This window comes from Ixodes scapularis, unplaced genomic scaffold, assembly GCF_016920785.2.
Source record: "Ixodes scapularis isolate PalLabHiFi unplaced genomic scaffold, ASM1692078v2 PGA_scaffold12__126_contigs__length_90152505, whole genome shotgun sequence".
Classification (NCBI taxonomy): domain Eukaryota; kingdom Metazoa; phylum Arthropoda; class Arachnida; order Ixodida; family Ixodidae; genus Ixodes; species Ixodes scapularis.
Genome location: NW_024609838.1, coordinates 42,582,126 through 42,608,771, shown reverse-complemented (window position 1 = coordinate 42,608,771; position 26,646 = coordinate 42,582,126). Strand labels below are relative to the sequence as shown.

The 26,646-nt window shown below is 47.6% G+C and overlaps 1 protein-coding gene across 1 annotated transcript in view; it reads right to left on the bottom strand.

Annotated features, from left to right (window-relative positions):
• The window catches only part of LOC8026095 (cAMP-dependent protein kinase catalytic subunit 1), a 431,775-nt gene that overhangs the window by 377,088 nt on the left and 28,041 nt on the right, over positions 1-26,646 (bottom strand). The window lies entirely within an intron of this gene.

Below are 26,646 nucleotides of genomic sequence, written 5' to 3'. Positions count from 1 at the left end.
ATCGATAGCTGATGGCCACTGGCCATTGGCCAATGGCCAGAGAAAGGCCAGTCATCGGCCAATGGCTGGTCACTGTCTGGCCACTGGCCAAAGGACCATTTGCAGCCATTGGTCAATCGTTGGCCAAATCTGTGGTTGCATATGTCTGCCTATTGGGAATTCTTAGAAATCTGACTTCTGTGCACCAATGTCAAAACCATTGTGGTGTTTTCGGGTACGCAATAAATATATTCATCAACATCAATGTTCTCCTCTCCACATTTCTCAAACCAACCTTCAAGTACAGTCAGAGGCCGCGCGCGTTGGAGGCGCTAAAAAAAAAAATACAACCGGATAATCCCTATCCCCCTTGCGCGTCAGTGCGCACGTAACTCGGAAGACAATGTACAAGTGTTTTGTTTTTTCTAAAGAACTTCCGCGCGCGCAGGCATTTTTGTTCTTCAGTTCTTTAATCTAGACGTTACAGGGAAGAACTACCACGATTATTTGACCGCAGTCCAAACATTGTTGCAGGGCCCCTTTAATCGCGATTAATTTTTTTAACCGGTTAAATTTTGACAAACAACAAAAAGTACATAGTCAACGCTGTCACCACGCTGACGTGGACGAGTACACCAGTATGAAGGCAAACTTTAGGTGAAATTTTGACCTAAAGCAAACTGTAGGGGCGAGATATGTAACTCTAAACAAAGGCTATCCTGTGTCCCAGCCACTTCAACGCCGCGCAAGTTTCCGTTTAGGAAAACAGAGTCTAGTGTGAACGATCACAGCAGTTCTCGCATTGCCCGAGAGCATCAACGAACCTCTTTGCCTCTCCTGCTAAAGTAATAATCTGACAGTGTGGGTGTATTTTGACTTTTCTCAACTACACATTAAGGTCGATTTAACATCCAAAAATGTACATTGCGCGGTTTAAAACATACTCATCAATAACAAAAAAAAAATAAAAATTAATTTGGACTTTTTTAAAGTTATTATGCATGATAATGAACGAAACCGAGTAATCGATTTATTAATAGATTAAAGGGTAACCATTAATCAGGTTAAAAAGTTCAATCGACGCCCAGCTCTTTAAAAATGACACTAGAGCCTATCAGCACTCGAGAATATATTTATCTGCCACGTGGTATGGCGCTAGCTGACAGCGAGCGTTTGCCGAAATGCTTTCCGACAGGCACACCTGTCGTTCGTGGCAGACGATGAGTTACTTTATATCCACAGCACGCTCTGAGGTCGACATGTGAATACTTCCTAAACGAAGAGAAACTGAAGGAGAGTAGGCGGCGAGAAAGAAAGAGAGAAAGAGAGAGCGGTGTCGTGAGAGCGACGAACCTTACCTTCAGAGCGAACAACGTCGTCTGCTCCCCGCTCTCGTTTCGGCGTTCAAACGCCAGACGCCGGAGTTCGGTGTTCGAACACCAGACCCTGCGCGAGGAGCATACGTTCCTTCTGATTGGAGGGAGGCCGTAGGTAGAGACCATACAGCTAGCTTGTAGACGCCTAACCACTCTCATTCCCATTAGAGCTCGGTTCCTCCAGTTTCTCCCCGTATATGGGACACCATAGATTATAGTAATAGTACTTCTTTATTTCCCCTCCAGGGAGGGGCACGGACAAAAAACTGCCTTCAGCAACTTGACGAACTCCCTGCCCAGATAAAAATGGCAGAGTGACCAGTGGTGACATGTTTCATATGGCAGAGTGAGCAGTGATGACATGTTTCATAAACACTTATTTACAAAAAAAAAAAATGAAACAGCGAATACAAATTTACACACAAACAATAAAAAGGAAGCAGTGCTCAATCAAAACGTGTTGGTTAGTCAGTGGCAGTGAACGTCATAAGAAAGAATGTTATGTGGGACTTGGTGACAACTTTAGGTATGACGTGATATTGAATCAATTCGTTTAGTAATTGAGGTAGATTGTGTCTTGAAACGAAACGCGCGAACATCAATGATTCGACACTATCTGCGGAGAGCAGGCTTAGCATTTGCTGCGGTTAAGTATAACTGTCACTGTGCTGCGCGGTGTCCACACAAAAATGAGCGAGCAAAAAACAAACAAACAGGCGTAACGCCGTCTAAAAGGCCGACGTACAGAATTGTCCACTGCAGGGAAGAAAATCGGTTCCCGGTTTCCTTCTCTCAATTCCCTCTCGCACACTTCTCTCCTCCTCTCCCCACAGGAGCAGGTCTCCTGAGAACCACTCCCCGGAGAAAGGAGGAGCGTCTCCCTCTTCCTAGAATGGAAATGGGGAATTGAGACAGAGTTCCCTCCCTTCTGGTCGCTCGTCGTCCTTTAAAGGGACCATGAAATGACTTTTTTACTTTTTCCAGATAACTTTTACAATAAACCGTCAATGTTCACTGAATGCCGAACAGGCATCCGTTTTCGTCTAGGTTTATTAACTTCTACACAAAAAATTAATGAAATATCGACTTTTTCTTGACCGCAAAACAAGCCGTGACGTACGATGTTTCCGGAACCGGAAGTTCTCTCTGCAGTAGGAGATGGGAGCGTTAGCGAGTTGGGGTGCGCCGGTGGGTTTTACTGCGCCGATGTCACCGACGTATTTTCTGAATCGGCGCCTCTCATCGCCGCATCGCAGCTGAGCGAAATTCAATGAGATACGTTGCGCTACAGCGACAGCATGGGACTAGTCCCATACGCCGGTATGCCTGTTGGGAAATGCAGATGGGAACAATTTGCCGCGGCGTTTTTCGCGGTCTCGGAGATGCAGGAGCGAGCCGACGTTAAAAAAGATAGGTTTGAACTGTCAGCAAGAACCACGTAAATACCTGTTCACACTCGGAGCGGACGCGCGCGTTTGATGAAGTGCTGTATTCGCGCTGTTGGTAAGCGCTTCGGGACCGATCTTTTACAATTGCAACTCGATACTGACGCGACACTCGGCAAAGAAAGGTTGGACCGGTATTGCACGTATACCTCCCACGAACTGTTACAGCTCGACAGTGACGTGCAGTCTGTCAGAATAAAAATGGCATACCAATAACAAAGTGTACATACCGTGCTACGAAGGTAATCCATACAGCGTTTATTTCAGCTCTATATCACACAAAACAAGGAGAGGATCGACGAGGGTCCCTTTTCGACGAGTGTTCGTCAACACTGCCTCGGAAAACAAGGGGAAGAGATTGACCTCACCTCTTAACCTAAAATTGAGGTCAGCGATCAAACTATAATACGGAAGGGTCCACAAGGGTAGCGCGGGCATATTCCATTCAGTACGCCAGCCTGTCGTAGGCAGACGGTCTTGCGACGAAGCAACGCTGCGCAAAGTCGGAGTGCCTGCTAGGCCTATATTCGTCGGAGCGGGATTCGCGGCTGTTGTCGCTCTTCTCGGGTGTTTGTGGATCCAGCGTTCTTGTTCGTCGTGGTTTGTTTTAAGTACATTTCTTTCTTGCTGCTTGAAGTCGGCACGCGCGAGATGAACACGTAGAAAAATAAACGTTCAGTCAGTCAGAGTTTTGAGAGGAAGGAAACCAAAGGAAATAACCGTTCTGAATTGGCCCTGCCCTACTGCGCACGCGCAGTAGTTGCTTCGTTTACCACACGATAGATGGCGCTTGGCTCTCAGCATTATCAAATTTGGCAATTTTCGCCACACATCTCTAATTATGCTACAAAATGTGGATCTGAATATTATTTAACAAAACTTTTAGGAAACATTCGCCGGCTATTTATTGTTTACGATCGCGGTGCTGGTGAGGTAGGCTCTTACCCAATAGGCGATGTGGATTCGGCTGACGAGCACCGATTCTGCGTATGCATCGTAGTGAAAAGGCAGAGCTTTCGAAGGAAAGAAGTCGCAAAAGAGTCCAGTTTTCTTTTAAAAGTTCTATAGCAAATAATTTTTTTTGGCTCCCTAGTCTTGTGTTTTTGTGTTCCTTTTCACACCTTTTACGACGTGCGGTGGATGAAATTCGATTTTAAAATCATTTCATGGTCCCTTTAAAGAAACACCGACCCCCCCCCCCATGTTTTAATTTTTTTTAGGCGATTTATTATTGTGCCGGAAGATTACCCAATTAATATTTTGCAACAGACTCAAGTATATTTTAATAAAGCTGAAAAACGCAACTGCTCGAAACCGAAACCAAAACCTGCACACGGAGGTTGGAGAAGTGGAGAGGAGACAGTGGCAAAATTCATGTGACTACCCCGTTTGACTTTTTTTTTTTTTTTTTTTTTTTTGCGCGCAGCAGGCAATTTGTGTCGCGGGGAATCGTTTGCCGTGTGATTCCTTCGGAGTTATGTTCGTTCCGCTCGCTGCTCTGCGTTTCAAGATGAGCTGTTTCGTACATTCAAGAGTTGGAGATGAGTAGTGAGTGCCCGTGGTGAATTTACGTGATCGGCTCCAAAAAGGATACCCCTAAGATGTTGCGTGAAAAGCTGCCTCACATGAACTGCGTCCGAAAAAAAGTGGCATTGTGCGGCAGAGTCTGCACAAGTTACCGAAAGGTCAACGGGATCAAGACCAATGGCTGGCTGGGATTGCTGTAGAACTTTTACGGGCACTTCAGAAAGCGACGCTACCCGATTTATATGCTCCTTGCATTTTGTGGAAAGGGATTACATTGAGTTCGCAGGTGTCAAAAAGGAAATCCCATACCATTTAGCTAAACGACGTTTCGTTCCCAAGATTTTTTTTTCAGTGATATTGTACAAAAAGAAATGTAAACATCGCAAAATGCTGGAAAAAAAAAACAAGAAAAAAAAAAAAACGTACCTTTACACGGGGTTGAACCCAGTTCCGCCGCGTGTGAAGCGAACGTCTTTCTGCTGAGCTACTGAGGAAACTTTCTTCTTTTTTTGCCTTTATAGAGCTACCGAGGAAACACGTTGGAAACACTTTCGTTTGTAATAATGCAGCTGGTCAACTGGAGGTTGAAAAGTTTGCTGTTGATTTTCCTCCAGTAAAATGAGTCCCGGGTCGAAGTCGAGCAACACCACGCATTGGCCACATGCATTCGCACGTAGTAAAGAAATCATACGCGTACATATTAAACTCGACGTACGCACTTTGTGCTTGACGTTTGCGCGAGCGTTGTCTTCAACCACGAGAAGGGGGCGACGGGTCGACGATGTCTTCGTGCAAATCGGCTCGGTGGTCGGGCGAGTGGTACAGGATGAATACCAATTCTTTTGATCGGTCCAAAATTTCTCTTTCAAAAGAAGACAGAATTCGCGGGTACCGCGAACGACAGTTCTAAACTGAGGTTCCACGCCCGTCGTTAGCTGCCTTCGCCGTCACCGCACGTCCCACGGTAAGTGAAACGACGCCATGTTGAGAATTACACAGTGAACGTACAGAATGCTTCCGGTTCTCTGTGCAACTTTTTTTTTTTTCAATCAATGTATTTACTGTTTTCTTAAGAACCACAAAAAAAAGGTTTCATATTTTTTTCTTTCTATTTTAATATCTAGTGTGTGCCTTCAATGACCAACGACTTAGATTAAATTTGGTGGTTGAGTCTAAACCTTAGAAAACGGCCCCGTGACCACAGAGAAGAGAGTGAGCGCGACTCAAACCGGCCAGCTCTCGATCGACGGTTTTCGGGCGTAAAGAACCGAATTTCGAGTCGCACATTCTTTTCTGGGTAGTTGGGCTTTCATATATCCCATACAACTAAAAACCTCGGCGAGCATAAATACCCTGTCAGTGTCCCTTCAAGCAACATCTAAATAGACGTGCACCTGATGAACGCCGTAACAGCCGGTGCACCAAAGCCTTTTACGACCCCATACATATTGTGCGTTAGTCGCCAGGTGCCGTTGCTAATTTGAGCAGTTATACCATGAATAAGACAGGGTGCACACTTTCACAGCTTCGTGTTCTTTTTTTTCTTAACGCCAGAGACCGATCTGATGGAGCCAATCAATCACGCGCTGTGAATGCGTAGTGATCCAACTCGTTTTCTGCGCGGTATTGATTGAGCCGGCCAACACACAAAGACGACGATTGTCGTGACGACGCACTTTTGGAGCTCCATGATTGTCTGCATCGGATCGTAGCGACGGCAAAGTTCGAGTTCGATCATTGACCAGGTTCGACTTTTAGAGCGCAGATCTTAGGCAGCCGTTTCCGGCGTGAGCGGCGTCGCCGTCGCAATATGGGACGTTTCCCTTAATGACGTCAATTTCCCCGCTAAATTTAGCTGGAAAAATGCTCCGTTAAATTTAGCAGAAAAATTTCCCCCGCTATATTTAGCGGAAAACTTTCCCCGCTAACTCTAGCGGAGAAATTTTCCCGCTAAATGTAGCGAGGAATTGTTTCCGCTAAATTTAGCGGAAAACTTAACAAAAATTTCTCGCTAAATGGGAGGGGAGCAGAAGAGGAGGAGGGGCATGCCCCCCTCTCCGTACCTTCCCCTCCTCCTTCTCAAGGGCTGCGCTCTAATTCGGCGTTACACTGGATTGTAAACATCTTTCATTCTTATTTTTTTTTTTCAAACTTTCATTGAAAGCCGTTTGAACTGAAGACGCACTGAACGTAGTCCGCAGGTGGTTCATGTTGAAACAAAACAAAGGAACCTGACGACTACAAGTATCCGTAAATTCAACCCAAAGTGCTTCCCGCACAAGCAATCACGGTCCGATGGCGCCTGGTTTTCCTTTTTCATGGCCCTATCCGACGTTCTCGGCCGAAACCAAGCAGGCAGAAAACTCATGCAAACTGACCTTCACACCTTTCCCGACTCTTTCGGCACAGTCCTACTCGCGGTGTTTTTACGAGAAGGCAGGTTTCTGTCTGGTTTCTTCAGAAACAACGCAGGAATACACGTCTCGCATGGTGACTTCCGCCCGCAGCCCCAGACCGGAAGTGCGCCCGACGCGCCACCACCGAGCCGTGACGTAACAGAGCTGGGTTTGTGTATTCACACGGGGGATGCTTTTCGACGAGGGATGTGTGCTACTTCAGTGATCGGCAGAACCAGAGGGACTACCTCAACTACTTCCCAACTCGAGCATTCACATGAGCGGCTGGGAGCCGAGAGGGACGTCAGGGTTATCAGACGCATTTAGCGGTCGCACTCTCGACAACAGGGCTCAGTGCGCGCTGACGAGAGTAGAAAAAAGAAGGCGTACATTAAACGGTGGTATACGCGATTATGGCAGCGGCGTTGTTAGATGCAGAACAAGACGAATTGTTTTTTTTTTTTTTTGCTAAAGGAAAGATGCTTTTTGAATGGATGGATGCAACAGAAAGCACATGAAATAAAAATAAAAATAAAAAAGTTGTATGAGGAGCGTCTTGAGGACGGCATTGATGAATATCGAAGACTCCTTCGGGTGCCTCGGACAACATGGCCTCTGTGCATTGCAGTTTGCCTGGCTTTAAGTTTGCCTGGCCTGTCACGCCATCTGGCCGCCAGCTTTTGAAACGATGGCCAGTCTCTTCCGTCGAGGTTCCGCGATTTGCAACGCTGCAAGCCTGCGTTCTATCTATAGCTGTGTGTAGCTTTCGGGTAGTGTTTCATGGCAACGCTTAAAAAGAAGCATCCCGGGAATGACCACAATGACCACTTGAAGATAACGAAGACGAACCGGTACTGCTGCTCCAAGGACTGCCGTAACAACAACGGCACTCCGTAAGCCTGCTCCGGTTTCTTTCCCAACTTTGGGACAAGGAACGGTGGCAAAGGTGTATTGCGACAGCGTGCTTACAGTCGCCGAGGGCGCAGTAGTTACAGGCGCATGAACTGTCAATAATTTACAGCGACAGAGGATTCAGCTGCATAAAAGAAGTAAATCATACCTCGTGCTGAGGCAATTAATCATCAACGGACACCAATTTACTGCACGACATATCTGAGGCGACCGCTCATAGCGCATGAGTGAGTGAGAAAACGTATTTATTAAAGGAATGGGATACATCACGATTTCTTGATAAAGTCATCCAATCGTGACGGGGGAAGGGAATTATGGGAAGGTTAGGGGGTGGAGGCTAAATGTAACAGGCGATCCCCGATAAGCGGACAAAACTAATCAGGGAATCGAGAATGTGTTTGCGGTGCGGGTGCTCGAGCCTGGGGCGGGTCCAGCCCTCGTACGTAGCTGGTCTTGCCTCTTCAGGGAGTGAGTTTATGGCGTCGTTACGATGCTCTGTGACCCCCTCACACGTCCAGACGAGATGGATGCACGTGGCTGGAATCCCGCAGTGCATGCAGAGCGGATCAGGGCCGACGTCTTCGGGTGTGGACGGGCGGTGAAACCTCGCCAGCCAGATGGGGATAATCGCCGTCTTCGTTTGAAGCCTGCGTATGCAGACCCGTTCCCACCTGCTGTAACCAGGAGGGACAGGGTCTTCATCGGGTGGGAGAACGGCGCCGTGTCTGAGCTTCCTGGCAGCCCTCTCCTCTTTTTGATCTCTTCAATGTCCGGTGGGAAGCCCGGGTCTTCTTCCACGAGGGGGGGACCGTGGCCAGGCGAGGGCATAAAACCTGCATGTAGCTGCGCCTTCGCGGCCTCGTTCGCCCTCTCGTTCCCCGGGACACCTTCGTGTCCGGGGACACTCATAGCGCATGCTCGTAAAGAGTTCTTATTCATGGTCTTTCAAGGAAGGCAATGTTGATGGTGTGCAATGTGCGTGCTGGAACAGTTGTAGAAGCTTGCCGTCAACACGTGCTCAGCAGCTGCAAGCTCAACTCTGACCGCCAGTGAATACCACGTATTAGCATCGGATTTTAGTTTCCCACTCACCTGGATCGTGATGTTGTACACGTGAAAAATTGTCAACGTGCAGACCAGCTGGTGCGTATTAATCATGATATTTAAACGCCGAGACTGGGAAGCAAACTTTAAGATATATGCTCCTTTAGTCCATTATTTTCTAGTATTTCTTCAAACTTCCTTCCCGCTCTCAGGGATTTAACATCATGAATGGTTGTACACGTGTTTCCCTTGTTGGGAGTGACACTTCGCCGAAACATCCGTCCCACATGTTTCTCTCGTCGCATATAGGTGTTTCCATTCTAAAAAACTTTGCCCCTTTCTTAAAGCTTGCTTTCGAAAATAAGAGTGAATCCCATTAAGCGGTTTAAAATCGCAAAATAGCACGATCGGAGGCATCCCGTCAAACGTGCACCACTACCACCGCTACTCCGCCTAGACTACCAATCGTTTCGTATTGTCGCTGACAGAGGGCGCTGGCTGTCGCTTGACTCTGGCGCCCGCCCAACCACGTGCTCTGAGCGAATTCCCAACAGTGCGAGCCACAAGTTATGCGATCCCGATGCCTTCGCCGGTATCTCGCCGAGTAAAATCTGTAGAGTTGCCAGACAGGGAAACAAAATACCGCCAATTGCAAAGAGATCCCACGAAAGGGAGGTGAGCGCTTTTGTACAGCCCGTGCAAAAGCTCCCCGATCCCACTGGGATGTCTACACCAGAGCGGCTCTCTGCAAAGGCATGACTTTGTTACCACGTGACCAGCATCTCGGCGAGCAAGAGGAGGGAGTTCTCTCCCCTTGAATACCCCTTTATGGCCGATTCACACGACGGACTGATCTGCGGATAGATCCATCACGTGACGACATGTCCGCGGTTCGTACGTCTCCCAAGCGCATCCGCACGAAGGAGACGACGAGCAGACGCCAGCGAGGACGGACCGAACCTGTTCGCGCCCCCACAGTGCTGTAGCGTGCGGACTACATAAATATTTAATACATACATATATACATCTAAAAAGCGTTAAGCAGCCAAGTGGTTGAGCTGGGATGAATGTTGTTTTTAAGCTGTCTCGTGCTGCGCGTTTCTTCTTCCTCTTCTCGCGCCCGCTGATCACTACAATACAAAGCGAGACACATCACCGTGAGATATGCTTCGCGCGAAGCGCTTTACTAACCCAAGGCATGACAGTAATACGGGCACAATCCTGTACGAGAAGGTTTCGGCGTAGAAGTGATGAAGTCCTGAGCTCGCGGAGGGTCGTTTGGAGATGCCTTCACGGTAAAAGGCTGATTGGACGTGCAAGAATTAGCGCATCTCGATAAAACAGCGCACAGAACACGGAAGTATATATATAGAGAAAAGGATGGTTAGAACGAAAGAGCGCTGAGCGTTCTACCTGTCCTTTTCTCTTCCTCCGTGTTCTGTGCACTGTTGTCTCATGTTGGAGTACCAACTGGCTCAAATTACTGTTTTACTAGAAAGAAATATCGCAACGTGCTAGACGAGTTTTGGCGGAAGCTTCTTAACCCGGAGGAATGCCGGTACCCGCGTCGCGTCAGCCGGGCGAAGTTTATCGTCGACAAAATGAACCAACGAACGCACAAAACACAACGGTGCGCCATATTTGTTTTAATGAACCTAAAAAAAAGTATCAGAATTCTGGCTACGTGCCTGAGTCAAACCTATATAGTGAACCGCCTCTCAACACAGTTCAGTCAACTTGTTCAATCTAAAGTTCGATAACCCAGCTGGCGAAAGCGCAGTACCGCTACTCAAACATTCCTGCTTTGGATATTATTTCAATTTATCGATTTTATTTTTATTTTCTTTCCGAGCTAACGTTTTTAGGAGAAAACTAACGAAGTACAAGTGCTCTAAGTTACCGTAATCCAATAGTCTCTTAGCTGACTCGTGGTGCGGAAATAAAGAGTAACCGGTACACCTCGAAACTAGCCGACATCTACCGTGTTGTGTATAATGCTGTGCTCACACAACGACCGCTACGCGCTCACGTCTTTCACTATATACACACGCAAACGTAAGCGCAACAACCGCAACGAGATCGTTCAGAACGTGCGAAAGTGACGGAAAATTAGTGGGTGAGAGCGGTAAAACGTCCTTTACTTTTACGCCTGTTAACAATACGACCGATACGCAGTGACCAAAGCGCGACAAGGTTTCGTTTCGGTTGTATACCGGTGACGGAACTCCCCGTCTCACCCGTCACCCAAGAGCGGCTGTGATGCCGACCGACCAACGATGTGCTTGAACGGTAGCGTGCAGAGCAAACGTGTTCCTGGGGTTATGACCTGCGCCTTTTTCCGGCCTGTGGTAGGGTGCGTCCTGACTGACAAGTCGTAAAAGCCTTATGTAGCAATCAACCAGAACAAAACGACCGCATAGGTCGGCTAAACCATATACATCCGTTAAGACAGATACGACCAGTGTTGGTGAATACTTTATGTACACTGCACTTAATCATTGTGTACTATTTCAAGTAGGTTTAGAAAACGTTCAATTTACTCAACTACGTTCTCTGAGCGTGTACATGTACCTTACGTAAAGTACTTTTAGAGCGCAGCTCTTAGGGGCCCGTTTCCGGCTTGAGCGGCGTCGCCGTCGCCGTCGCCGTCGGCGTAACCGCGCAATGCATCATGGGAAATGTCCCATAATGCACCGCGCGAGCCCCCCACCGGGGTCACGTGACCTCGTGGGGGTCACGTGATTCCCCCCCCCCCGAGGTCACGTGACCCCCCCCCCCCCAGGTCACGTGACCCCCCCCAAGTCACGTGACTCCCCTGAGGTCACGTGACCACCGCCGATGTCGCGTGACCCTCGATGACGTCACACCGATGACGTCACCGGCATCCACATCGTCATCATCACTGATGACGTCATCATCCCTGATGACGTCACCGACATCCACATCGTCATCGTCATCATCCCTGATGACGTCACCGGCATCCACATCGTCATCATCACTGATGACGTCACCGGCATCCACATCGTCATCGTCATCATCGCTGATGACGTCATCAGTGACGTCACTGATGACGTCACCGGCATCCGCATCGTCATCATCACTGATAACGTCACTGGCATCCGCATCGTCATCGTCATCATCACTGATGACGTCACCGGCATCCGCATCGTCATCATCATCATCACTGATAACGTCACCGGCATCCACATCGTCATCATCACTGATGACGTCACCGGCATCCACATCGTCATCGTCATCATCACTGATGACGTCACCGGCATCCACATCGTCATCGTCATCATCACTGATGACGTCACCGGCATCCACATCGTCATCGTCACTGATGACGTCACCGGCATCCGCATCGTCATCATCACTGATGACGTTACCGACATCCCCATCGTCATCGTCATCATCACTGATGACGTCATCAGTGACATCACTGATGTCGTCACCGGCATCCGCATCGTCATCGTCATCATCACTGATGACGTCATCAGCGACGTCACTGATGACGTCACCGACATTCGTCATCGTCATCATCACTGGTGAAGTCATCAGTGACGTCACTAATGACGTCATCGGTACCCGCATCGTCATCGTCACTGATGACGTCATCAGTGACGTCAGTGATGACATCATCGGCATTGGGGGTCACGTGACCCCCCCTGGTTAGTTTAACCCCCCCCCCCCCCCCCCCAGTGCCCTTCCCTCGTCCTCCTCAAGAGCTGCGCTCTAATTCGGCGTTACAGGGAGTTGTAAGCGGCTTTCACTTTTTTTCTTGGTCTTTCCGAGGAAAGCACACGCAGCGTCTTCTGGCAGTTCCGTAACTGAGTTGATCTATAGTAACGTTGGCTTCAGCGACGTTCGCAATTCAAATTGCTTGCACACCGTCACGGTAAAGGCATTACACGGATACACACTCTTTGTGCGTGTTTAAACTTCCGCACTGTGAAAAGATATGCAAAACAAAAATGACAGCCTTTTTTTTTTTCTCTCTTTAGAGAGAGGGTAGTTTTAACTTTGCTTCATGTGACGCAACCGAACAGAAGATAGCGGCGATTGGTTAGCGTTATAGGCGACTCGAGCGAATTCGACGGCACTATAGCGGCTAAAACAGAAACCTGTGACGACAGGTTCGCTCTCCAGCCTTTCAGATATTCGCAGCGCCTGGCGATCAAAACACGAAAATGTGGAAGCAGGTTTAGAAACACGCCATAAAAATCGCCAATATTCGCACACAGTACTAATCCAGACTTTTTTCTTCTTTTTTTTTTTTTTTTGAGGGGGTGCACATTAAGATTATTTTGCACTATATTCGACTAATTTCTTTTATATCGTTCACAAATAGGGGAATAAAGAAAGAAGAAAAAAAACGAAAATAGTGACTGACAGGATTAGAATGGCAACGTGAGGTGGTGTCTCGGCTGTTCTGCCTCCAGCGCGGGCTTTCTGTCAGGCGACTCGAGGGCTTCGAGCGTGCACACGCAGCCAAAGCATGACCGAAGGCAACGAGCCCCCGTCTTGGAAAACGGCCATCCGAAAGAGAAAGATGCCTTACCGTTCTCATCGAGATGCGCTACCTGGTACTGGGGCAGACTTGTACGAGACTCGTGACGAGTAGTCAAATTACTGGTAATCGATTACTTTCTGGAGGAGTTTCATAGTGATTCGAGTTAATTTATTAGGAAGTAATCGCGAGAGTAGTTCGATTACTCTTTAAAGTACTAAGCTTACTTGCAACCGTTACTATTTTCTCTCCTCTTGCCACATCTTTCCGCTTCAGCAGAGCGAACGCTGGAGAGGAGGCGACCTCCTCTCCAGCGTTCGCTCTGTTAAAGTGGAAAGAGGTGGAAGCATCATGCCGTCACCTAGTCAACAGGTATTATTTAAGGTTCCGTCTTTTCGGATAAATCCGAGAAATTCCGAAAAACACGCGCCGGTAAAATTTTGGTCAATTCGGATTTATCCGATAAACTCCGAATTCCGATGTACTAATAACCCCCGGCCCCTTAAAATAGCACAAAAAAATGGCATTTTACAATTAAGTGTAGACAGCGCACAAGGATCGACGGTTTCGAGAAAATGTCACCACAGTTATCTTTGAAACCTCAGACCATTGACCAAAATAAAATAAAAAAATCTTACGTTCATTTTGTGAAGGTTCACCGGGGCAACAGGTGTTTCCGGCCACGTGAAAAGTCATTGTTTCGCTTTCCAGTAAAGACCCTAGTGGTTCTTAGAGGAATGAGGGGTTGTGTCTTTTTGACAGTGAAAGCTCTGAAACCATAGAGATTTCATACAAGGGGTAAGAGCAGCATGCAGTTGCACCCTTTACCACTCTACCCAGCGCAGCCGCAGGGTAAGCCGATAGATAGGTTGGGATGAATACGAGCTTCTTAGCAACTACTAGTACCTCCAGCAGTTTATCGATTTTAAGGTTTCGACATTTATCCAAGCAACACTCGTTTGAAACATTCGTCGCGGGACAAACGAGTACTGCCAATGTCAATGGCGCCAACGCCAAATCCAGTTCAAGAAATATGATTCGATACAAGCTCGTTCTTTTGAAGCCAACACACGTATACACGCAGATATTATTTTTTAAATAAAAAATCACCGCAAAATTAAGCTCGAAATTTCGGAGAATTGGGAATCGAAGAAGAAGAAACTCCGAATTTGTGACAAACAATAAACTCCGAAAACACGGGATCCTAGTTATATTGCTTCAGGACGCGGAAGGATGCTTTATCCCCTAACTTTTTTATCGTTGCCTTATACAGCAATTCCGTTTCAAAGTAAGTGAAATGGTACTTTAAAAAAATAGTAAAATACTAAAAATAAAAAAGTGCTTGGTAAATATTTCTTTTTTTTTTTTTTTGCGTACGCAGGTGTCCGCACGGGTTACTTAATTGTACAAGCTGTCCGCCCCAAAAATTACAGTTTTTTTTTTTTTTAAGGGAATGGGAGAGGGGGAGGGTAAGGGAGTGCATTTTGTATATTTCTTATTACTGATACTGTATCTATATTTTTGGATCTGATGTCAATCTACCAAGACCGACAAGTTTTGGTGTTGTTATTCTTTTTGTTGTTGTTTGTAGACCTGCCAGTTTGGTGCGTTCGCCTGTTAACCGGACGCAGGAGTACCGTGATCTGGTGTTTTGTTATCAATGGAAGCATTTCTCCGGTCTGTTTTTGTACGGCATACTAGTTTTAGATCGCATTTATGTTTTCGTGCGCGTTGTTTTGTCGTATGTTTCATCGATCTGATAAGGAGGACACGATTTCGCATTTTCAAAACAAATGTGTAACGCAGCTGCGGGCAACTTGGAACCTTTCAGACCACACCCGTCTCTCTTAATCCCCGTGACTCTCAAATTTCGTCACACACCTCTCACAAACCTACCTAACACACGTCGTCAAAGCAACCGCCTGTAACCGGTTTTATAATCCGTCATAAATAAACAAAACAAAAATCTGAAATCGCAACCCGCATAATCGCCTCGAAGGCGTCTGCGACTGGCGTGTTTACAGCGTCCAAAAAATATTAGTTCCTCGATTTCCGCCTCATGACGTCACAAAAGTGTCACGCCGTCGCCGGCCGCGATCCTGGCGGTCTCCCAGCAGCGGTGGCGGGACGCGGCAGACGCCTGGTCCCGCTGCGAGTCGCATTCCAGCGCGAGACAAGTCGGCGGAAGTTTCGGATGGGACACACCGTCCGCGATGACAGCGATTGACGCTCGCTTTCGCCCGTGTGCTTTTCTTTCTATAGACTTACCACCAGGTTCGCGACGGCACGATATTCAGGCTTTATGTTGGCGTTGCCACCTAGGGAGCACTTTCGATACGCTCGTTGCGCGTTTGCTGTCACCGGCTAAACCGTAAAATCACGCGTAAAAAATGCGCCGTGAGCCTGCGCTTTTTTCTTTTTTATGCGCGATTAGTTTAACTGATAATAACAAACCCACAAAAATTATAATAATCGCCGTGACGATTTACTTTTGTCGTTGTTCGATATGCTCCATTGGATTGACGCTTCGGCTGCGGAAGGTGTTAGAAACGGAGTATATCGTCAGCGCAACCGCTCGTGACCGATTTCCTAACACGCAGTTAAAGATAATCAACGTAGGTACTTCTAATGTGTCGGGTGTGCGGAACAAAGCGGAAGTGTCACTTTTCTCCTCCTTTACGCGATTTGGTTTGGTGCTAAGACTAATATGGTGGCGTGAGACGCGCAATCGACGGCTGTTGACGCCGAGAGGAGAGGTTACACGCGGAAATAACCTTCGGATGCACACGTGTTTGTTTTGCCACGGGGCGCAGTCGACGCGGCCGACGCCGACGCGACGTCGATACACAGCCGGGCTTTGTTTACACAGCAGGGCGGAAGACAATCGCGGCCGGCTCGCGATGCGAAGGGCTGACATCAAACGCCGCACGCAAGCAGTCACGACGGTCGCAGCAACGATTGCATGCGTTACGGCCACGGTATAAGATGTGGACAATCGCAAGCACGGGGCCGGAGTGGTGTCCCCAGGGTGCAAGCACGCGCAACTTGTGCGTAAACGTAGCTTTGGCAGGATTGGGCGGATACATGGCGGCGGCCATTTCGCCTCACTTGCAATCGTCTATATGAGGACACACAGCACCGCGAAAGCTGCCCGCAATCGACCAGATAGTGTCCTAGTGGTGCGCGTCCGAGTATAGCCCATAGAGTTATTACAATGTACACTAGAATTTCAACTGGCGCCAGTATCTATGCGACGTCTGGGTGGCAAATTGAAGCCGGCACCAACCCTGCAGTCTACTTTTGCGGTGCTCGTGTGCATTCCTTTGAGAAAACGCCCGTGCATCTGGTCTCGTATTAACACTGTAAAAGGGTAATTGTTTTATTCATTCATTCATTTATTTTGACTGCCCCACAAATAGCGTGACGCCTTCTAGTGGTGCACTTTCCAGATTAGTATGTAACAGCAGAACAAAATTATGAATAGAGAAAGAAACTTTAGCACAACAGAATACAATCAACTAAATTTCTAAATCTACGCGCGTCATCAAAAATATTAAGGCTACTATTCGCAGCAATCTGTTCACAATGGTGATACGTTAATTGTAGCCGTGTCATGGGTTCTGCTTTATGCAAATCAGAAGGATAAAACCTTGATTGCGATCTGCAAGAAATCCGAGGAACGCGTAAGTAAATGCAACTAAGTAATACAGATTAGTCAATTATTCCATTTGCGACCTTGTGCAGAAACTTTTAATCCTTTAGTTCGCGCATTTTTCTTAATCAGTGAACGATGTTTAACTGAGCTATATTTATTTTCGTAGCAGTGATCGTAGTAGGGTGGAAAAACATAAACCAAAGCATAAAAAGTACAAAGTAATTACATCAATTGTAACACAAGGCGGAAATAAATGCACTGACAGTGTCTTGACTAGTAGTTTTGTAAGCAAGCCCGTTCTATTTTACAATCGCCTAAAACCTGTGTTCCACAGCAGGTGTGTAAAAACAAGCGACGATTCTAGGCAAAATAACAGGCGAAAGGAATATAGAGTGTGTTCAAGGCTCGCCAGCATTCCGGTGACGCTTAGATATATTTAAACAGTGACAGTCCTGTCACTGTATAAAAATGACCCTGTCTTGTATCTATACGGCAGTTACAAACATTCAAAACGTAAAGAATAAAGTATGTGGGCTATGAAAAGTGTCACTTTTTATATCTTTTTCCTGCGCCCGACAGCTTTTGTCAGGCACTTGTTCTCAAAGAAATCGAGCGTGTGGGTGATGTTTTGTACGTCGAGCAAGCATCTTTGCAAAATCCCGAGACTGGAGCAGAATGACGAAATTATTTTACAGTGGAAGAGAAAGTAACGGCGATAAACAGCGTAGCGCAGATGCTGTCTGTCCCTGTTGCTTTCTCTTCCACTGCCAAAGTAATTTCCCCCTTCTGCTCCAGTCTCGGGTTAAAATCAGCATGGTAAACTTCCACCCGCTCGCCTACGCACTGATCGTAATTTCGTACATGCACAGGGAGTTACTAATCCAGTGTTACTCCGTAATTCTTGCCGTCTCTCTTGGTTTCCCAGATGTCCTTCTTTCGTTTGCCACAATCCCCCATGCTGAAAAGCGCCGACGTCATGTTCGCGTCAGCAGTGACTGACAGTGTACATAAATATGTACGGAGCCGTTTTAGGGCAGTTTTAATCCAATTAATTAAAAAAAAACACAAACGTCGTAACGGGCCAATTATTTCGTCTGCCTGAGTGAGAAATGTTCCAAGCTACCAAGTATGCACGAGTTATTCGGGATACTCACTCTTATAATCGAGCGCAGGGAGAAAACGCACTCACTTTTCCCCATAAAAATCTATTGCCGGAAGTCAATCTTCGACTGATTGCTGTCTGCTTCAATTCGCGACTGCACACTACCGTCAGTAAAACCTCTAGCATACGTTATAACAACTATATGGTATAGCCTCAACCGGCAGCGTCTCCGCTGTCCAGACAGCGCAGACGCTGCCACTTCTGCCCATGCCCTCCCGTTGTCCCGGTCCGTCGGATCGGGAAAACGGGAGGGCACGAGCAGAACGCCAGAAGCCGAGAGGCTGGGGCGGGTCGTCGAGTGACGGCCGTCGGATCCCCCCGTCACTCCGCTGCTTGAGGACACGGGACCAGCGACCAGCGAAGACTGACAGGCCGTCTCCCAGACACGAGCGCGAGAGACGTCCCCGGCAGTCGGAAATAAAGCATAAAGCGAGCCTATGTTTACTCACGAACATTTCGTCGCGCGATTTCTCGGTGAGCGAGTAGCCCATTGAGCGACTCACATTATTTGGCGCCCAACGTGGGGCCCGAATGCACGACCCTGAGATTAAGAGTCTCACGCTCTACCGACGAAGCGCGGCCTGATCGGGAGGCAGTAAAATACAGGGTGTCTCAAATAGTGGCCAAGCTATTTTAAATCGACAGCTAAATCTGTTTCTTAACCTACCGCGCTAATTTTGTGCAGCATTGCCCACAGATGCATTTTTTTTTCTATAAAATTTTCAAAGAGTGAACTAACCCGAGGAAAAAGTAAAGTAGGAAAAAGGCTTAACACCTATGCAAACGCAGCGAATCCACCGATCTTCAAACTTCAAGACCACTGAAGCGGGAAAAACCATACTGAGACGTATCGGTTACGCAACGGATCAGCTTCCGACGCACCCAAACCGAAGCCTCGAAGAGAGAACCATGCAGCTCACTACATTTGTCCCGCTGACTCGCAACATGGGGAAGGACCACGAAGAGCGGCGGTTCCAAAGAACCGTGGGCCACATCGACTTTGTTCGAGAGTACGGCAGAGATTTCACCAACCTCTACATATACACAGATCCTACGCTGCGTGGAGACGTAAAATAAGACATTGGATGGTTCATGTTAAACTCCCAGACGACATGCAGCCAATACTCCAGGGTAAATATAGCCTCATTCACCCTGGAGTATTTGGCTAGACTAATCGCAGTTCCTGTCCCTGCTCCCTCAAGATTCGGATGGCGAACTACCAGCCGATTACAGCCGGAGCGACCGCGTTATCCAGCGCCGGATCCGCACCAACACGGCAGTAACGCCGCCCTGCAGGCTAAGCTGAACAGAACCAGGCGAGTTCGACACCCCGATGACCCCGGGCCGGTTATCGCCGGTAACTGCACTCACTGCAGGAGCCAAAATCCGGCAACTACAGTACAGGTTCTCTGGGAGTGCAGAGCCACTGTACGCTCAAGGCGGGACACCATTTACGACCTCCCCGCTTGCCATCGGCCCAAAACTTTCGTAGAGTGGACGCGACCATGGGGCTATATACAGCACAGGAACATCGTCACTATCCCGGCACTAATTTAAACATTCTATCCTCATCGTATTCCTCATCTCTCATCCCTCACCTTCCCCACAAACGACCTAAGGTCAAGGTAGTGGAAAAATCATTAAAATACGTTTTGAACAAACAATTACAAGTACCGTCAACCACTGTTGTGGAAACACGCAAGGAACGAGCGGGTGACCCACCGCCATTCGCTTTAAAGAAAAAAAATGGGTTGTTTGTATGTTTATAAGCGGCGAGATGTTTTGGTGGCGCCCTCCCATGGTTCCCTCTCGTGACGTCATTACCTTGCGAACAACAAGTTTGATGGTGTCTGTAATGAGCATGGTGGAAGCTTAGAATCATTGCATTTCGAAACCAACACTGCCAACACCGTCAAAATTGAAGTTCTTCTGTTCCTCTTATTTCCGTCGCAGAGAAATCCTTTGCTGACGTCAGAGTCAGCATTCGGCAAATCGTGGAAGGCCGATCACAGCGGCACTTTCGATCGCGCACGTCGCCAATACAGCCTAGAACTTGGTCTGCCTCAACGGGCGACGAGCCTTTCACCCGTAGATGAGAAATTTAGCTAGTGCAGTACAACCGCTTGTCTGGGGTCTTTAACGTGCTCCACACAGTCGTGATACACGACCGCACGCCGGTACGATGCTCATCCAGAAAAAAAAACGGACAGGGGTGCGGATTCGCTTTCAAGGGCCGCTCATTTCAGCGCTGCGCCGCCCTTTTGCTTCCAAGGGCCGCTCGAAACACACGCCTCGCGCACTGGCGCATTTGAGTTATTAATTTGGGCTAGGATAAAAAAAAATAGATTGCAATCTTACTAATTGTATGTCGTTTAATGGGCCAAAAGAAAGAGGGTAGAAAGTCAAAAGCCTGCTTTTCGGCACAAAAATTCGAAAATATAGCGGACTAAATTTCGTACCTCCGTTCCCTCGAGAGCTTCCGCCTTTTCACTGTGATACGTCCGCGCTACCCAAGGACGGCCGAACCCAGCTCACGCATAGGACAGCAGCACTCAGTCACTCGGACGTTTGCACTCGACAACGATCGATCTGTGGACGAATATTTAAAATCGTGTACGTGCACATTGAGTGCCGTCACCGCACTTATCATCGCTCGAGAATGACGAATTTCGTGGTGTGCTTAAAAAGAACGGTGGAAGCTTGGAGTCATTGCATCCGATGCCCAAGCACGTCAAGAACACGTGATTTTTCTTTTCGCTTTTAAGTTGAGGATAAAGGCTAAAAAGGAAGGAGTTGAAAAATCGCCTCATGGCCCCCTTGAAGGACAAACGCAAGAACATTGAGGGGCTTTGCTGCGCACGTGTAGACTGTGATTTCTTTTTTTTTTTTAACAATTTCATGGTGTAATTTTGGGTTCGTTAAAACAGCAACGTTTAGTTGTAAAGGCTGAACTTCATGGGGCGAATAGGCTGCGAAAAATTGACGAATTTCGCCTGGCAGCTTTCGCTCGGCGCGCGGCATCAGCAGAGTGGCATGCTACGTCGTGAAGTTCGTCGGTTATTCGTCGCATCATTCGCTCTATAGGGTTCAGGCTTCAAACGCGTGATCTATAAGCGAAAAAAATCTGATATCTTGATAGAGCGATGGTGAACAGTATGGCCGCTAGCAAAATGAAACTTGCGTTAGCAACGGCTCTCACTCCAACGCTTCCTGTCGGGAACACATAAAGCCAAAAATATTTATCCGCGTCACCCTTTACATCGCGAACGACGATGGCGATGGAGCCACGCAAGAATGGCTGGTCGAACTCGCCGCGGAGCATCTTTTGGGAGCAGTCAAAAAGCGTACTTTGGCGAAACAGCAAGCGAGCATTACAGAGTGCGCAGATATGACGTCTGCCAATTCCCGAACGATGTCTGTCAAGTGGAACACTGATCACACATACATCGCACAAAAGACACGATGTTCGCTGAGGACATGATGACATAACAATCCTAGGACTCGCCATCCATCTTGTTCGAAGCGCGTGTGTTTGAACTTGTCTGCAGACGATTGTATGTATGACCAACGGGAGAGGGCCGTCGTACACAAGGAGGAAACCCATCTCAGAGAGTGCAAGCAGTCTGTTGAAGGCAGTTGGAACAAAAACAAAAGACATCCTGACAAGAGAAAACCAACGCTCTTGGAGCTAAACAAGTATAAAGCTATGTAAATGAGGAACCTGTAACTCCAGGAACGGCATCGAAGAGGAACCGAGGAGCTTTTGAATGGGAGCCCTTTGCAAAAAGTGTGTCCTCCGTCGAAGGCCGGTGAATTCCTGCTCAAGGGCGGACGCAAGCGCGCGCACTGCTTGCGTTCGATTACGCTTCAGCTGCACGAGCCTGCAGCGGGAAGCACGAGTCGGATTATCCACCATCGCGCTACTTGCACGTTCCGAACGGGTGTCGGTCGCTCCGCCATTGCGCAGTGACTCGAGACCTCCTAATCAATCGGCGCGTGACTTTTGAAAGGGGCCTATGCGGACAGATATTGAGGGAGGAGGAGGAGGAGACGCGAGTTGGCGGGGACGTCAGAACATCGAGCTCGCGTTGGAATGATTAGTGGCATAGCCTCCCCTATATTCCCAAAGCCTGGCATTTCGACGACGGAGCCATAGAGTGCCCGGTCGCAGATTTGGAGCCCTGGGATCTGGTAGCATAGAGCATCAAAGAGCTATTTCTCGAGGAACCTGGACGTCAGCGCGCAGCTTTTGCATCGGCGAGGACCCGAAACACACTAATTCGCTCGGGAGAAGTGTGCTTGGGCGTCTTGCCGCAGCGGGGCGCCAGTCTCGTGCTGTTCTCTCATCCGTTATCTGCCGCTCCACCTTTTCCATTTCGGCGGCAGCTTCTCGTGGCGATCTGCCAGGTTTTGTCAGTATTCAGGAGGCTAATAAGGCAGTGGAGACAAAAGCAGCTAGTTTTACTCACTAATTATTCCAACCAGCGTTCGATGCTCTGACGGCCTCGCGCGCTCTCGTTTCCTCCTCTCCCTAAGTTTCTGCCCGGTCGGCCGTTCATGGAACACTCCATCGTCCTTTATAATATCTTGGACAATAATCGTTGCTTCTTAAATACTAATAAAAACATATAAATTAAGAAAATTGCTGCTCAAGAGACTGTGAATCGAAGACTTTACTATCCCATGAATAATTTAAGAAAGGATTTACGCTGACCTACATGGATGAGAAGCATATAAGAAATTGGGCGTAAAAGCGAGGCTACATAAAACATCTCGGATAAACGCAGTTTGAAGAGGGAACCGAGGACTCGTCAGGCTGCACTTATGCAGCTTTTTTTTTTCCCCTCTGACTTCTTCCATCGTGCACATGATGGAAAATAATACATTATTTTTATTAATATTACTGTGACTATCATTATTATTAGTAGTAGTAGTGGTAGTAGTAGTAAATATATTTTCTCATACAAACCTCAGTTAAAAAAAAAAAAAAGAAACTTAGCGCGATCGGTATGCGTGTCCGTCTCTTTCTTGTCCTTACGGTATTCTTTTTTTACGTTGTTTCATTAAGTTTGGTTATCATCGACTCGCCTCCATTATACAGATCTTGTATTCAATATATTTGCATACGATCCCCCATTCTATGAGTTGTATTTTTCTTTCGGCGTAAAAAATTGTATTCACTTCAACAAGCATAAAAACGCAGGTTTTTCAAAAATTATTTTTTAACAGTAGTATATAACCACACCCACCAACGAGGTCTAAAAGTTTCGTTTACCCTGAGCACGCCGCTTCGCAATGCGTCTGCTGCAGTTTTTGTTTTATTATTATTTATTAACAGAATGCGTTATAGCGCTGGTTTCCATAAGACGAACGTAACGTTATTAAAAGAGCGTGGAAAAAAAAAAGCGTTACATGGACGCTCCATTTAGCGCGTTTACGTCCATGTCATATATAGAGGGACGTTACTCCGGTAAAGTTGGCGGGTAATGTTTCGCCAAATAACTCAATGAATTAGCATCAATTATAACCGAACAATCAATACAAGGAGATAATTTTACGCGTCCTTCCATTGCACAGATTCTGTGCCTCGGGGCTTGATCCTTAGGACTAAAATTTAGATTTAAATAATTTATCTACACATCAAATCCTCATAAAACGGATACGAATAAAACCGCAATACCGGAATATAAAAGATTTATAAATGTGTGTATACGTTATCATCGTACAAAGAGTGGGCTTCTGAATACGGAATAGTGATAGTGTTTCCATCCGTTCCTTGGTGACATTTCAAACAGAGAAGAATTTAAAGCGATTCTCGCAATTTCTAATATGCTTTTTCTTTCTTTTATTTTTTTTTTTTTTTACAGAAGTCTTGTTGGTGCGTTTTATACTACGGTGACACTTATGTGCGTTTCTTTTTCCTTCGAGAATGGACAATGCAAATTTGCCGCGTAGGTTCTAGTTTGATTCGTTGACAACAATGTTGAAACTGACTCCCGCGTGTGCCTGTATAGCGATCACAATACACATGCGCAAGCTTATCAAGGCAGCTTCGCTGCGCCGGCCGTAGAAATATATAAGTGAGATCTATACAAAACTGCGCCTTACGCACTAACGTGTTTTCTTCTTTTTTTTTGTGTGTGTGTGAAAAGTATTTCATATTGCCGTTTTCGTAAAAATGATATCTTTATGTTACAGTCATTTTGAATACCTTCCCACGATTCAATAAAAGATAAGGCACTTCTTTTTATTCTCAGCGCATTAGTACCTGCTGCTTTCTGCCGTTTCCTAGATCATCTTGTTTGACGGACGTCTGGTACAATAGACCGATCTCACTAAGCGTTCCGCGTATGCGTGACGCCGCCATAATTGTAGTTCACGGGAGGCAGGCGACAGCGTACGAGGCAGCTCGTGCCGTCTCGTGCTCTGCTCGCAATGACCCGCAGCAGGGTTGTTGCGCGCGCAGAAAGACTATACGGAGAGCAAGTCGTCTGCTTCTTGCGCGGGAGTGGCAGTGACGTCAGAACGACGTCGAGCTCTGATTGGCTTGGATTGAAAGGATAGTGGGTAGACCTGAATGCTAAATGCCTCGAGATCTACCCACTATATATATATATTTTTTCAATTACGCAATAAGAGCTTGGCGTTCTGACATCATCGCACCCCCTGTGCAAGAAGCAGACAAACTTGCGCTCCGCATACAGTTCCCACGATGCGTGCCGGCAGCGGTAAGGTAACGAACCTGGCTGGTGATATCGGTCTACTGTCGAGACCGGTAATAACGAAGTCGGTTATAACAAAATAGCGGCTACAGCGAAGGGATCTCCAACTCCGATTGACTTCGTTATAACCGGCATCGACAGCATTAGGTATGCCAAGTTTTGTGCAACCTATCAACCTCCCCTGCAAAGGCCTTCAAGAGAGGGCTGACAGTATCGATAAATAAATAAAAATAGATAAATAAATAAATAAATAAATAAATAAATAAGGTGACGCATTTTCCTAAATTTTTTCGCGACGCCAGAGAGGCGCGACATTTCCGGAGGTATACACAGCCGTCCAACGCAAGTTTCTCATCAATAAAGTGAAGAGATCGAACGACCTTAAGGCAGTAGTTCGACGCTCGCTGGCAAGGAGACGCGACAACGGAGGCACGCTTGCGCCGTTCGTCACGTGAACGTCGTGTTCGGATTCCAGCGGTCACCGACTCCAGCAGCAGTGCGCCTGCTCCGAGAATGTCACTTCCCCGCATCGCAGCGCTGTCGCCTGGGAAGCGCGCAGGTTGGCCGCAAATTGCGCATGCTTTCGCTTGTCGCGCAACGAGGGGGAAAGCAGGCAGACACGGAACAGAGGCGGACACGACCAGCGCTTTCGAAACCTTCTCGCAGCTCATACTGCAAACCTGACTCACGACCCACTTGGTCCCGATCGAGCAGTTGGAGACACTCCGCAATCTAGGCACACTGCTCGTAACCAACGCGGCTTGCACGTGACGTCATGAAATCGCCCCATGCTGGTGGTGACCGTCCCTGCTCGTTCTTGCCAGAGAAAACGAAACTCCACCGTAAGAAATGTGTGCATCACAATGTAGGCGTGCACAGCAGGAATGCCGGCACAATGGCACCAACGGGTGTGACGTGAATGCAAACCGTGGCCGATTTTTTATTTTTTTATTTTACAACGTATTTATGCCCGGGATCAACATTTCAAACCTCCTCGTTCATATTCTCTTTCCCCGTCATCTTTCGCTGCGTATGCACGAGAGTTCCGTGGTCGTGCTGGGAGATTAATGGTATGCACAGAGGCCTGACTTCTTGTTTTCCGTTTTTAGACAGAACCCCACTACGCACGCACGCACACGCGAACACGTGCACGCGCGCGCACACGTACGCATGCATTACTGATTTCGCGATGGTATGTGTAAGGGTTCTGGAAAAGACGGCTGGTTTCTCGATCGGCCGGGCGACGGTCGTCTTGTCCGGCGGCGTGTATGATGCTCCCTCCCCGGTCGTTTTGTGTAGTTTTGCTTTTCTAACGGGGGACCGCGTGGGTCTTTCTGCCGACGCGGCCCCCTGGAGAGCGTCTTCCTGTGTCTCCCCCATCGGGATGACCCCTCGGGAAGAGATGTTGTTTTTTATTTTGAATCTGGAGGCTTGCGCATTCTACGGGGCTTCTTGGGTTTCAACCTGGGGGTTCCGGAGAGGCGCCGCTATGTCTGCAACGGGATGCACGGACGAAGTTACGGAGCTGTCGGCTGTAGTCCGTTGGCAAGTTAACGAATGTGTATCGACGCCCTTGCCAACTATTGGACGGTGGATATCACGTGGCTCCAGCAAAGCTTTGAAATGATTGGTTGATCCTCGCCCGAGAGTGAGGGGGTCAGCGTCTTCAAAAGTCCGTGACGGGGGAGAGAGAAGCCCCTTTCTGGCTTGGACTTGGACTAATTTGGAGGACGGCGAATTCCCTTTGCTTTGTATATACTGTGTACAATAGCTCGTCACGTCTAAATAAACAGTTTAGACGAAGTCCTCCCGCATCTGTCGCACTCTTCTGATCACCCACCGAACAAGGCTCATCAAACGATTGGCCCCGCAAGACACCGCCGGGCAATCATCATCTATTCAACCAAGGAACGAACCT